The sequence below is a fragment of the Phoenix dactylifera genome, unplaced genomic scaffold, assembly GCF_009389715.1.
Source record: "Phoenix dactylifera cultivar Barhee BC4 unplaced genomic scaffold, palm_55x_up_171113_PBpolish2nd_filt_p 001061F, whole genome shotgun sequence".
NCBI classification, from domain to species: Eukaryota; Viridiplantae; Streptophyta; class Magnoliopsida; order Arecales; family Arecaceae; genus Phoenix; species Phoenix dactylifera.
In genome coordinates, this window is record NW_024068410.1 from 81,279 (window position 1) to 96,460 (window position 15,182).

The 15,182-nt window shown below is 42.3% G+C and overlaps 1 pseudogene; it reads right to left on the minus strand.

The window, feature by feature from the left end:
- Window positions 1-830: 830 nt before the first annotated feature.
- On the minus strand, window positions 831-928 carry LOC120107891 (annotated as a pseudogene).
- Between the last annotated feature and the right edge of the window lie 14,254 nt (window positions 929-15,182).

Below are 15,182 nucleotides of genomic sequence, written 5' to 3' on the forward strand. Positions count from 1 at the left end.
AGTGGGACCTTTGCGAACGCATCGTGACCCCTCCACTTACCTGGGAGCTTACTTGGTCAACTCGGCTCATTAGACTGGACTGGAGGCTTAGGTGCCCTCTTCAAACCAGTTAGGAGCTGTCTAGAAATTTAAGAAAAACATTTGAAATTGAGGTGTAATGTTTAGTTGCATGTTTGATTGTGAATAGATTTTTGTTTTAGGGTGTAGTTTTAGGGTATCTTTAGTTGGTACTTACATTTATATTTATTTTTTTAAAAAAAATTTAAAAAAAATTTAAAAAAAAATTAATTAAATTTTGTATGCTAGGTTGGAATAGGGACGACACCGGTCGATTAAGTCGTACAACTTTAGATCATCCCTTAGGACACATCCTTGAAATTCCTTCGCAGTATCTCACACCTTGTGAGATGGCAAATTTTCCTGATGATGTAGGAAGTCACCATGGTGATGAAGGTAGACCCCCAGTTATGACACTTCAACAATACTTACATCCCACTAGGACTAGTCAACCTTCATGCATGATTATTTCTGAAAATGTAGGACACTTTGAAATCAAACCAGGAGTAATTCAATTGCTGCCCAAGTATCATGGGATGGAATCCGAGAACCCTTATCTTCACCTTAAGGATTTTGAGGAAATTAGCATCACATTTAGAGTGCCAAATGTATCAGAAGATGTCCTTAAATTGACCTTGTTTCCTTTTTCCTTAAAGGATAAAGCCAAAACATGGCTGAACTCCTTGAGACCTAGATCGCTAGGAACATGGCATGATATGCAAAGAGAATTCTTGAAAAAATTCTTTCCCGCACAAAGGACTAACTTTTTGAAAAGGCACATTAGTAATTTCCAACAAAAAGACCATGAAACATTTTATGAATGCTGGGAGAGATTTAAAGATTTGCTTCTCTCTTGTCCTCATCATGGGTTTGAAACATGAAGAACCATTAGTTTCTTTTACGAAGGGTTGTCTCCACAGTTAAAACAATTTATAGAGACTATGTGCAATGGTCTATTTTTGGAAAAGCAACCCGATGAGGCATGGGACTATTTAGATTCTCTCGCAGAGACTGCACAATTATGGGATACAGGGAATAGAGTGAATAAACCTTTACCTAAGCCTACTAGCGTTGGACATGGGGGCCTTTACAATCTTAGTACTCATGATGATATTCAGGCTAAAATGGCAGCCCTTACTAGGAAGGTTGAGGAAATTGAACTTAGAAGGATTGAACCTGTTAAGACCGTAGAACATAACAGCGAGTGTTGTAGGATTTGCGAGATGCCTGGCCATCTCACCACTGATTGCCCCACAATACCTGCATTCAAGGAAGTCTTGCACGATCAAGCCAATGTTATGAATACCTATCAAAAATCTTTCAATAATCCTTTTTCGGGTACTTACAACCCTGGATGGAAGAACCATCCAAATTTCAGGTGGAGGAATGACCAACCTCAACAAGTATATAACCCTACTCCTCCACCTCCGCAACCTCATTATGCACATGCACCCCCTCAAAAATCCAGTCTCGAAGAAACTTTGCAATCTTTCATGCAAGGTCAAGCTAAAATCAACGATGAATTAAGAAATCAACTGACAACGCTGACCACTGCTTTAAGTGCTCAAGGGAAAGGTAAGCTACCAGCTCAACCACAACCTAATCCTCAAGTCTATGGCGGTAGCAATGCATCATCTTCAACTTTGCATAAAGAACAAGCGAAGAGTATAATAACTTTGCGAAGTGGAAAGGTTATTGACCGACCAGTCCCAGAACAGACACAAGTCATACCTGATTCCGACCCTTCCAAGACAAAAGAAAAGGATAACGAAGAAACTGAAGCACCAACATCTACTGAAAAAATCAAATGTCCTTTTCCTGCACCATTTCCACAAAGATTAAAGCCCTTGCAAAAGCTTGAACCAAACTCTAAAATTCTTGAGCTTTTTAAGCAAGTAAAAATCAATGTACCTCTTCTTGATGCAATCAAACAAGTGCCTTCATATGCAAAATTTTTAAAAGATTTGTGCACTGTCAAGCGTCGTTTAAATATCAAGAAGAAGGCATTTTTGGCTGAAAATGTGAGTGCAATTTTACAGCATAACATTCTTCCTAAATATAAGGATCCAGGTTGCCCAACTATCTCGTGCATCATTGGCAATTGTAGGATTGAGCGAGCATTGCTAGATTTAGGAGCGAGTGTGAATTTGTTGCCATATACGGTTTATGAGCAACTCGGTTTGGGTGAGTTGAAGCCAACAATTGTCACCTTACAATTAGCTAACAGGTCAGTGAAGGTTCCTAGAGGGATTATCGAAGATGTGTTGGTCCAAGTGGACAAGTTCTATTTTCCTGTTGACTTTATCGTACTGGACACACATCCGGCTTCCAATTCACCAACTCAGATTCCGATCATCTTAGGATGTCCATTTCTTGCAACTTCTAATGCATTGATCAATTGTAGGAATGGTGTCATGAAGCTTTCTTTTGGCAATATGACCTTGGAACTGAACATCTTTAGTATAGGTAAACAACCCAGTGATCATAAAGAAAGTAAAGAAGTTGAATGGGTTGAAACCATTGCGGAAGAATATTTGTTAAAAGAAACATTTACTAAATCGGCCGACAATGGTTTGATAGATTGGTGTTCTGAAGGTACTGCAGATGATATGGTCCCACCTATTTTAGATAACTCGGACGTCATGATGGTCAATGGGTGGAGACCGAGAATAGAGAAATTTGAACAGTTGCCATCTCGAGAAGCAAAGATAGTACCATCCCATGAACAAACACCTAAGCTCGAGTTGAAACCTTTATCGAAGGAACTCAAGTATGCCTTTCTTGGACCCGAGGACACATTTCCTATAATCATCTCATCTGATCTGGATCATGCCCAAGAAAGAAAATTACTTGGTGTTCTAAAGAATCATAAGGGAGCTTTAGGATGGTCTCTTGCTGACTTGAAGGGGATTAGCCCTTTAATTTGCACGCACCGGATATATTTGGAGGACAATGCCAAAACTACAAGGTAAATGCAACGCAAGTTGAATCCTACGATGAGAGACGTGGTTAAAACAGAAGTCCTCAAGTTGCTTGACGTGGGTATTATTTACCCAATTTCCGACTGCAAGTGGGTGAGTCCTACTCAAGTCGTGCCCAAGAAAGCAGGTCTGACGGTAGTCAAAAATGAGCAGGGTGAACTAGTCCCAACTCGTGTTCCGACGAGTTGGTGCATGTGTGTTGACTACCGAAAATTGAATTTAGTCACTAGGAAGGATCACTTTCCCCTACCCTTCCTAGACCAAGTTTTGGAAAAAGTTGCAGGACACAAATTCTATTGTTTTCTCGATGGCTATTTCGGGTACTACCAAATCGAGATTTCACCAGAAGATCAAGAGAAGACTACCTTCACTTGTCCTTTTGGCACATTTGCTTTTCCTCGGATGCCATTCGGGTTGTGTAATGCACCTGCAACATTCCAAAGATGCATGCTCAGTATTTTTGAAGATATGAACGAGAAATTTTTAGAAGTGTTTTGAGGATGATAGTGGTATTTTGATGATTAACAAGCAATAATCAAGAGTATGTTACAAGTTAATTCGATACTTCATTTATAAGTCTGTTACTCTCAGTATATTCGTATAATTATATAAAGATGCATTTTATTGTTTATATGGATGAATCTAACCTTGAGTTGCAGCAAAGTGTGGTTTGAGTCGACCCCAAGGTTGATTGGGTCGACCCCGACACATCAAGAAAGCATCTGGCACACTTCTGCAAAAATGGCACGGATGAACAGTAGTTGGGTCGACCCAAGGAAAGCATGAGTCAACCCAAACCTCAAGCTTCTCAAGCCTCAAGAAAACAGTTCTTTGGAAACACTGAGAGGGTCAACCCAAGAGGAAGTTGAGTCGACCCAAGCTTGAGTCGACCCAAACACTGAGAGGGTCGACCCAAAGGCAGTGACAGAATACATGACAGAAAAGGTTCTCTGGAAACCCTGAGAGGGTCGACCCAAGTGGAAGTTGAGTCGACCCAACTGAACCTTGAGTCGACCCAAAGAAATGTTGAGTCGACCCAAGCACGGGCAGAAGCATAACGGCTAGTTCTGCAGAAGTACTTTTTGTCCTTTCAACAGTGAGTAACGGCTAGTTTTTGAATTCTAACCATTGGGGCTTGTCCAATGGATGAAGGAAACTATTTAAAGTGGCACTATTCATTAGAGAGAACATCCTTTTGCAAAATATCAAAGAGTACACAAGAAAGACAAAGTGCTCTAATCTTTTTCATCTAAGTGCTTCATTCAAGAGTCAAAAGAAAGTGGTTGAGCAGATTCCAAGAGTCATTAAGAGCTCCATCCACCCTTGAAGAGTGAAGCATCCTTGACAAAGAAGAGAGAAGTCACATCAAGCGATAACTATTCTCTAAACTCTTCTTTGTAGATTATATTGTTATATTTGCTCATCTAGGAGCTTAAATCTTCTTACTTCGTTTATTAAACTCCTTGTAAAGGTTAGTTGGTAAGCCCGCAAAACCAACGGTGTAGGTTGATTGGTGAACCCGTAAAACCAATTGTAAAGGTTCGTTGGTGAGCCCGGAAAACCAACATAGGTTCGTTGGTGAGCCCGTAAAACCAACATAGGTTTTTGGTGAACCCGAAAAACCAAAGTATAAAGGTTTGTGGATTGTGAGCCCGGAAAACAATCCAACTGTAATCCGCGGGATTATAGTGAATTCCCAAGGGGTCGCTTGGGGAGTGGACGTAGGTGCTTAGGAGAGCACCGAACCACTATACTTCTTGTTGTTTGTATTGTGCTTTGTTTAATTCCACTAACTCATCAATTGACATAAGTAAGATAGTTAAAATTAAGAGAAACCAATTCATCCCCCCCCCCCTCTTGGCTTGTCACCTTGGGCAACATGTTTATGGATGATTTCTCTGTTTTTGGCGATTCCTTTGATGATTGTTTATTACATTTACAAGCTGTCTTAGCTCGGTGTATAGAAAAGAATCTGATACTGAATTGGGAGAAATGCCACTTCATGGTGCCAAAGGGAATTGTCCTAGGACATATTGTTTCATCGAAAGGCATGAAAGTTGATAGAGCTAAGATTGACTTAATCGCCAAGCTACCTGCACCCAAGATGGTTAGAGATGTTAGATCATTTTTGGGTCATGCCGGATTTTATAGGAGGTTCATCAAGGACTTTAGTGTCATAGCTCGACCATTATCTAACCTCCTCTCCCTTGATACACCGTTCAATTGATCTGAAACCTGTCAAGAGGCATTCGAAAAGTTGAAGTCTATGCTTAGCACTGCACCCATCGTGCGACCACCTGATTGGTCGTTACCTTTTGAGATCATGTGCGATGCTAGTGACTATGCGATAGGAGCTGTCCTAGGACAACGCAAGGATAATAAGCCATATGTCATCTACTATGCAAGCAAAACCTTAAATGATCCTCAAATGAATTACACCACCACCGAGAAGGAATTGCTTGCAGTAGTATTTGCATTAGACAAATTTTGCTCTTATATCCTTGGTGCTCCTATTGTTATCTTTACGGACCATGCAGCGCTAAAATATTTATTGGATAAGAAAGAGGCCAAACCACGCTTAATACGCTGGATACTTCTACTTCAAGAATTTGACATCACAATCAAAGATAAAAAGGGAGTAAAAAATGTGGTTGCTGACCATCTATCACGGCTAGTTGTTCATGATTTGGTGCCACAGTTGCCCATCAAGGACTCGTTCCCTGAAGAGCAGTTGTTTGCACTTTCTACTATGCCATGGTATGCTGATATTGTAAACTTTCTTGTCACGAACCGGATGCCGGAGCATTGGGGATCGAATGATAAGAATAATTTCTTCCGTGAAGTAAGGAGTTATTATTATGATGCCCCTTATTTGTTCAAGTATTGCAATGATCAAATCTTTAGAAGATGCATTCCGGATCATGAGATACAAAGTGTACTCTCTTTCTGTCATGCCAATGCTTGCGGAGGACACTTTGCATCTAAGAAAACGGCAGCTAAGGTGTTACAATGTGGTTTTTATTGGCCTACACTATTTAAAGATGCCCACGAGTTCTGTAGGACATGTGACCCATGTCAACGTGTTGGAAGTCTAATTCGTAGGCAAATGATGCCTCTTCAGCCCATTACTGTTATTGAAATTTTTGACATGTGGGGCATCGATTTCATGGGCCCATTCCCACCATCTTTTGGATATGAGTACATTTTAGTTGGTGTAGAGTATGTGTCAAAATGGGTAGAAGCTGTTGCCTGTAGAACTAATGATCACAAACATGTTTTGAAATTTCTGAAAGAAAACATATTTTCTAGGTTTGGGATGCCCAAGGTTATAATTAGTGATGGGGGAAAACATTTCTGTAATAAACCTTTTGAGATTCTATTACGAAAGTACGGTATCACCCATAGAATTGCAACCCCTTATCATCCGCAGACTAGTGGCCAAGTAGAGTTAGCCAATCGGGAGATTAAACGAATTTTAGAGAAAACGGTGAATCCATCATGCAAAGACTAGTCTTTAAAACTTTCTGACGCATTGTGGGCTTACCGTACTGCTTATAAAACTATTCTTGGTATGTCCCCGTATCGGCTAGTCTATAGAAAAGCATGTCATCTACCTGTTGAAATACAGCATAAATCGTATTGGGCCATTAGAAAATTAAACTTTGAATTGTCAGATGCTGGTTTAGCTCGAAAATTACAATTAAATGAGTTGAATGAAATTCGACAGGATGCGTATGACAATGCTAGACTTTGTAAAGCACGAATAAAAATTAGGCATGATAAATCAATTCTAAGAAAATCTTTTAAACCTGCACAAAAAGTTCTTTGTTATGACTCTCGCTTACATCTGTTTCCTGGAAAGTTACGATCAAGATGGACAGGTCCTTTCATTGTAAAAACTGTTTTTTCCACACGGGGCAGTTGAAATTGAGAATCCACAGGATGGCACAATTCTTAAGGTAAATGGACACAGAATTTTGCAGATGAAGAGGACTCCTTTTTCTTAGGGGAGCCTTCTTACAACTGAGCATGACGACCAAGGTATGTGTATATTAGTTAGAATTCAATTTTTTCTTTTATTTCTAGTTTTCTTCTTATTTTGTAGGTCTTCTTTTCTAGAAATCAACAACTCAAGGTATTCTTCTTTTCTCTATTATTTTCTCTATTGTCTCTCATATATAGTTTTCTTGTATTATTTTTACATTGAGGACAATGCAATGTTTAAGTTGGGGGGAGGGAAATATTTTCAAAAAAAAAAAAACTTGTTTTTGCATTTTATTTATTCTATTACTTTCTTTACATGCATATTATGACTGATCAGAGACCTATTATTAGATCCCACACGTGTACTTAATAACAATAGGAAGGCCTCAGGAGTTCATATTTGTTAACTGCATTTTTGTTAGCCTTATCCGTAAAAGAAGTATGAGTATCCTTGTTCGTACCATAAGGTACATAATTTGGTTTTCACATAAAGATAGAGGTTGAATATCCCAGTTAGATTACTTAGGTGCCTTATGATCCGACCTTGGTTGACCTATAGTCACGATGCAGTCACATATATAATAAAAATATTTATATGTTCAGTCTACCATCTCTTTTCTTGCATAATTATTATTCAAAAAAAAATACTTATGATGACAAGTCTGGCCTCGTGGCGTAGTCTGGTTCGAGTAATTAAGTCCGAGGGGTGTTTCACCTAATGTCTTGAGCCAACTGGATCGGGGGTCATTGACTGAAAGCTCGCTACATGGACCTTACTAGAGCCTAATGGGGTTGGATAGCTATAGTTGTCATGTGTATTGACAAAAAAAAAAATGAAATAAAAATAAGCATGAATGAGTTGGTTAGGCTGAACCTAGTGATATGTGGTAATGGCTGGTTTGACTCCATTGTATTGGACCTCCGTGTACCGAGTTGTTTAGTTGGGATTGATAGCTTTTTCTTTACATGCGAACCATTCTTGACAAATTTAGACAACATGTGATATTCTAAAAATTTGATGGATCAGGTTCTAATAAATTGTAGAAAATACTTGTGGACTTGAGTAGTGCACCTAAAACTCAGGCGGTGCCCTGTTGTGGTGGAGGTATTAGTACTCTGAGAAAGTCATGCGATTTGATGCACACTTTACTTTTATATTTTCTTGCCTTGACAATTGCCATGCTTGAAAATATATATCAATTAATTACATGTGTATTAGCTTAAGATTTATTTCATATCTTTATTAGAATCTTAGGTCATATCATTCATGATATTTGTGGGTAACATCTCTGAAAACCCTCACGAGACAACACTCGTCCACTAGGATAACCTAGGGGTTTAACGGCTTGTTGCACATGCTAAGTGCAATCGTGATTCCTACGAAAGTGAGTACTTATCTTAATTTTTATGCAATTAGTTCTAATAAAACATCAAAGGATCAACCAACACTTTTTGTACTCTCATGTTATTGTTTACTCTGAATTGCTAGAGACTAGCAATAAGCTAGTTGGGGGGTGTGATGAGAGCACAAAAGTGCGATCTAAGTACCAATTAACTTAGCCTAATGCTAGCAAAATAATGATAAATAATAGGTGTTAACATTTACATGATTAAATATTTTATCCTTAACACTTATTATAATTTTTATCATTATATAAATTCATCTCTTCCTAGCTGCAGAACAGAGCCCAGATTCAGCCGTTCGCAAGCACCTCAGCATCCTTACCGCATCCGTGAGCCAGCTCTCCCACGCTCCAGATTTCATCCATCCGAGTTCCAGCCTCTTCAGATCCTACCCATGATGCTTGCGGAGCCCACGATGCATGCCAAGCATCCACAATCTCCCGAGCATCTCCGCATTCCATCTGTCCGCGAAGCACTCCTCCAAGTCCAGATCTCAAGCGTTGGATTCCCCAGCGATTTCAGCTCTCCCGTGATCCCAGTGTCCGCATCCCAGCTCCAATCCTCCTTCCGTTCGCGATCAGATCTCGTCCGCGTTCACAGCACATCCCGCGGGCCTCTTCCGCATCTCTTCCCAAGTAACAACAGTTCAATTCTCCTGCGTCCGATTCTTCCGCACCCTCAGCTTCATCCAGCCGAACGCATGCCCCTTCCGCGTCTCAGTCCCCAGCAAAGATCCAGCTTCATCCACGCGTTTACAGCACGTATCAGCCGCGATCCAGCCGTCCATGATCAACCTCCCAGCTCTCGGAATCCACGATCAAATCTCCTCCTGCGCCCCGACTTCATCCAGTGATCACATTCAAGATTCCAGCATCCCACGATCTTCAGCCTTCCCCAGATCCCGCAAGCATCCGCTCTCCACGCGTCCGATCCTTCCGGGATACTCGGCATCTCCACGTATTCCGGGGGATCAGGGACTCATCGCAGCTTATAGGAGGGCTCCCTCGGCTGAAAGAAGGGGAGCTCATCGAGGGAAAAACAGAGAGCCTCAGCCGTATTCAAAGAAAAGAAAAAAATAGAGAAAGGGAAACAGGGGATGCCCTGTTTCCGAAAGTAAAAAGAAAAAAAAAAAGAAGGAAGAGGAACAGGGGAGTTTCTTTTATGTTGATGGCCGGCTAATCCCTTAGGTGAAGGGTGATGGAGGAACCTTTGATGTCTTATTTTCTTTCAAGTAAATTCTGAACATTGATCTCTTTGCTTTACATCTATTAAAATGTTTTTGATTCTTGCATGCTTATTTATGAGATAGATCTTTTATGGTTTATATTTCTTGATTCATGGATTGTTTCGATGTTTGATTTGTCGTAGACGTAATCGGCACGACAAATACTTAGATCTTGAATTCATGATTTCAAATTATATACTCCATGATTAGAACTATTCTATCTGATTGATCCTTAATCAAGAATCACGAAATTTAATTGTTGAAAATAATATCATCAAGGGCGGATTCCAGATCCCTACACCATCTTAATCTATCCAACTTCGATTCTCTGTTTACTGATTTATTTTCTATTTGCAAAACATTATCTTAAGCCGTAAATTCATTGAATTAATTAATCTACAATTATATTAAATAATGTTGCCCAGATAGACAACCCAAGAGGGGGGGTGAATTGGGTTTTTAAATTAACTTAGCTAATTAAAACTTTGTAGATGATTAACGAAATACTATAGCCAGTTATTTAATTAAAGCTAAGTGCTGTGAGTAATGTGTGGGGAAGAAGATGAGAGACAATGCACTACAAATACAAAGTTTTATAGTGGTTCGGAGCTAACCCTTGCTCCTACGTCCACTCCCCAAGTCTCACTTGGGAATTTCACTATAACCCCCTTGGATTACAGCCGGTTGTTTTGCAAGCTCACAACCGAACTTGTTGTTTTACGAGCTCACAACGAACTCAGTCGGTTTTTCCAGGCTCACCGACTAGAACCAACCCCGATTGTTTTCCCGGGCTCACAATCAAACCCTTACACTCGTTGGTTTTAAACCGGCTCACCAACCAACCTTAATCCCCTTGATTCAATCCCCCGATTGAATCAAGTAAATACACGAGATAGAAGAAAACAGAAAATAGCTTCTCAAAAAGCAGATTTAAAACAATATAATCGTAAAGGAGTTAGAAGCCCTCAAACGCTTTTAAGATGGTGAAGAGGTGTGGCTTCTGAAACTCCGGTCTCCTCTTGAAAGAGTGATCGACTTGAAAGCAGGAGGAGGAAGCTTTGAATGCTGGGAAGATGTTGGTGGAGCAGTAAATGCAGATCTTCCCTTTTTCTCGTTGAAGAGCACTTAGAGAGCTTGAAGACTTGAATGCTAGGAGTGGAATATGTGTTGTCTCCCTTGCTACAGTCTTCTGTGGCTATTTAAGTCAACCCCCACGGAAACTAGCCGTTACTCTGCTTTTTCTGGCCGTTCTGCACACTCTGCGCAGCCTGTCAATGTGACCGTTGGTGGGTTGGAGTCGACTCGCGCGATCAGGAGTCGACTCGGCTGTAGCAGGAGTCGACTCGAGCTTTTCCGGAGTCGACTCGGCAACTGTTCCCAGTTTGAATTAAAGTTGCTGTCTTGACTGGGAGTCGACTCGTCTTGACCCGGAGTCGACTCGCCAACTTCTGGCGCTGACCTGGCAATTTTGGAGTCGGCTCATCCTCTGTAGTCCGTGGATCCAAATTTGAATTTTGTCCACTCGAGTCAACTCGACTGTCCTGGGAGTCGACTCGAATCTCAGAGCCCGAACTCCCGATTCTCTGTCTTTTGGCTCATCCAGTCTTGGAGTCGACTCGAACTTCCTTGGAGTCGACTCGGCTCTCAGTTTCCGAAAGTTGGTCTTCTGCCTTTTGACGTGAAGCTTGTCTTGGAGTCGACTCGAGCTGTCTGGGAGTCGACTCGAATCTCAGAGGCAGTAACATGGTCTTCTGTCTGTCGATGGTCGCACAGTCTCGGAGTCGACTCGCGTACTGCGGGAGTCGACTCGAATCTCAGAGTCCATAAAACGCTGTCTGACTTTTTCTGTGTGTACCGCTGGGAGTCGACTCGCATTCCACTGGAGTCGACTCGAATCACAGACCCGAAAAACTGCTCTTCTGTCCTTCTGTCTGTTTTCAGTCGGAGTCGACTCGTACTGATCAGGAGTCGACTCGAGCTCGTGCCAGTGACCTTGATACGCTTGGAGTCGACTCGTGAAACTCGGGAGTCGACTCGTATCTCAGACATTGGTTCATGCAGACTTCTTAACTTATCCAAAATGCTATGAACCAAGTCTAGAGACACTTGGACAGGATTTTCACTGAAACACTCAATTGAATTCATTAGTAATCACAAGATATACTCAAATGCTTTGAGCTCATCAAAATCAAACGGGGTTTTAATCGATCACTCCACAATCTCCCCCTTTTTGATGATGACAAAACTTTGAGTATATGTAAAATGAGTTGCTCAGTAAATAATGAATTAAACTCCATAAATGAATTCAAATGTCTTGATAATTTAATTTATCCAAGTTTGAAAGGAGTGAAACATTAAATTTCGGAGTTAAAGTTCCCCCTTTCATTTGGAATTATATAAGCCTTCATATTCTGCAATCAATTGTTTGGCTTATATGATATTAATGATTTAGCTTGATTAAAATTCAGATTCTCCCCCTCAACATATGCATTCAACTATGTTTTGATTTTCTGAATTTCCTTTTAATGCTTTGAAATTTTTGAACTAAAAATTTTGTTTTTAGAGGGAAAATCTGTCAATTTGTTCTTGAGTAGGATTCAGCTAATCTCCGAATATCCCTTGAATAGATTCTGGAGATTACTCCATTAGGAGCCCCAAAAGAGAGATAATGAGCCTCGAGGTACCGAATCCACTTAGAACAAATTTATGTGTGTTTTTAAGAGTTTATCGTTTTATTTATTTCTTTTTAATATTTCTCCCCTTTTACATATTTTACACATTTCTCCCCCTTTTTGTCATCAAACCAAAAAGGAGGTAATCACACACAATCAATGGCACAAATGGCACAGTCAATCATCAAATGGCACAGAAATGAAGATAAGATGTCTACTCATTGTATTGATATGAAGGTGAATACATTTGAGCATACAATAGGTAAAGCAAGAACAATACAAAAGAAGACAAAACACAACTCAAAATCATCTATGACCTCCTCGAGGATGTGCCTCTCCCTCTCGAGGATACATCTCCTCCTCTGTAGGATGTAGCTCCCCCTCTCGAGGATACATCTCCTCCTCTGGAGGATGTAGCTCCTCCTCTCGAGGATGTGACTCCTCCTCTCAATCGGCTCTGCTCCATGAGGAGGGCGACTGCCTCTGTAACATGGCCCAGCTGCGTGATAATAGACGTGGTGGCTCTGCTATGTGTAGTGGAGAGCTCAGTCACCGACGTCTGAAGCCCAGTCACCGAGGTCTGAAGTGCGTCCAGCTTGTCGATGAGCACATTCGACAAGCGCTCGGCCCCCTCGGTGGTGGTGTGCATGTCACGGCGGATGTCATCCCGCATCCTCCTCGTGGTGCTCGTGACCTCGCTCATGCTGTGGAACTGGGCCTGCACCAGGGTCCTAATGTTGTAGATCTCCTGCCGCACCTCAGCCGTCATGTCTGTCACGGCTGTCAAGGATGGGACCAGTGCTGAGGATGGAGTGGGTGCAGGAGTGGGAGCTGGCACGGAACCTCGGAGCTCCCGGAGCAGCTCGTCCCTCAAATCTCGGACGATCTCCTGCCGCAGCTCCCGGAGCTGCTCTGGATCAATACGGACCTCCATAGATGGTGGAGCTGAGGAGGAAGGTCCGGCAGAGGTGGTAGGAGCAGGAGGAGTGGATGGAAGGTCTGGATGGTCTGGGGACTCTGGGTAGTCAGAATCTGGCTCAGGACTGGGTGATGGTCTGGTGGTCTGAGCGGTGAGAGTGGACTTCCTAACCCAGATCCCTTCTCTCTTCCGAAATCCCATCCTGTGCATGGTCCCCGTACCCAAGCGATCAGTCCATCGCAAGGCACGAGAGGGTTCCTTCTCAGGAATGGAAATTTCGTACTGCCTAAAGAGAAGAGTGAATAACATTCCGTATGGGAGGGAGAGCCTAGGTCTATCCAGGGGCTCACACATATACCTATAAATGAGCTTGGGGAAGTTGACCGGGGTGTCCTGAAGAATGTAAGACATAATAGCTAGGTCCCTCTCATTCACAAAATCAAATCTCCCTGTCTTAGGGAAGATGGACCTGGACAAAATGCTCAAAAGGATTCTCACTTCAATAGGAAGTGAGCTAGCAGATACCTCATCTAGGGGAGACTGAGGTGGATGCCCTAAGACGATCGTAAGGGCCTCAAATCTATCCTCAGGATGTGCAGGAGCCACCCCTACTAATGGAAGGTGGAGGATATGGGCAATGAGGTCCTCTGTGACACGCAATGGGACACCTAATACCGTGCCCTCAATACCTCCATCTCCCCGATGGACGGTACTGTAGAACTCTTGAACTAGGCCAGGATAGGTGGGAAGGTCCAAGGTGAGGAAGTACTCTAGACCCTGGGCTCTAAGCCTATCCCCTATGGTGAATCCTTCCCGGGAGAGATAGTCGAAAGTGACATACCTCCCAGAGGTGACGGCCTTCCCGGCCAACGGCCTAACAAGAACCACCCTAGGCGGGGAACGATCCGGAGGAGGTTGCCTCGCGGGATCGTGCCGCGCCTTGGAGCGCCGCTCGGGACCGGCCACGGGACGGGACCTCTTTCTAACAACTCCCTTGCGAGGCATCTTGACCTAAACGAGATGAAAACCTAGAGAACGAAGAAGGATCGATAGAGGAAGCTCGGGACTGACCTGAAAAGACCTAGGAACGGACGGAAACTCAATGTCCGGCGAAGAATCGACGGGAAAAAGGGCTTGGAGACGATCGAGGATGACCTAGGAGTCGGCTCTAGGGCTTTGTGAACAGTGGCGGCTTGAGAAAAAGTGTTTGCGAAACGACAAACCTAGGGTTAAAAAGTCGGATCCCGACTGCGAGTCGACTCCCTTGAGTCGCGAGTCGACTCGACCTCGAGTCGACTCTCCTTATGCGCCTGTAGACTTCGAGTCGACTCCCGACAATGTGCGAGTCGACTCCCCCTCAGCTGCCAACTTTGCGAGTCGACTCCCCCAAATGCGCGAGTCGACTCCCCCTTAGGAGCCGGCTCTGAAACTTACTCGAGTCGTCTCTAACCTTGGCACGCACTTAAAAATCATGCTATAACCGTGCCAAATGAGGAAAAATCACCTAGTTGGGATCTGATTTGATGATCATTGAATAGAAACTCTATTTTAACCTCATTTTAACCATCAAAATCAATTAATCTAGTGGAAACTCCCACTAGGATGGGTCAATCACTCCTAATCCCCTCCTAAGTACACTGAACCTCTCTTCACTTAGGGGTTTTGTGAAAATATCTGCTAATTGATTATCAGTACAAACAAATTGGAGAGTCACATCACCATTCAATACATGATCTCTTATGAAGTGATGTCTTATCTCAATGTGTTTAGTTCTTGAGTGTTGAATTGGATTTTTAGTTAGGTTTATGGCACTTGTATTATCACAATTAATGGGGATTTTATCTTGTTTGATGCCATAATCTTCTAATTGTTGTTTAATCCACAAGATTTGAGCACAACAACTCCCGGCTGCAACATATTCAGCTTCTGCAGTGGATAAT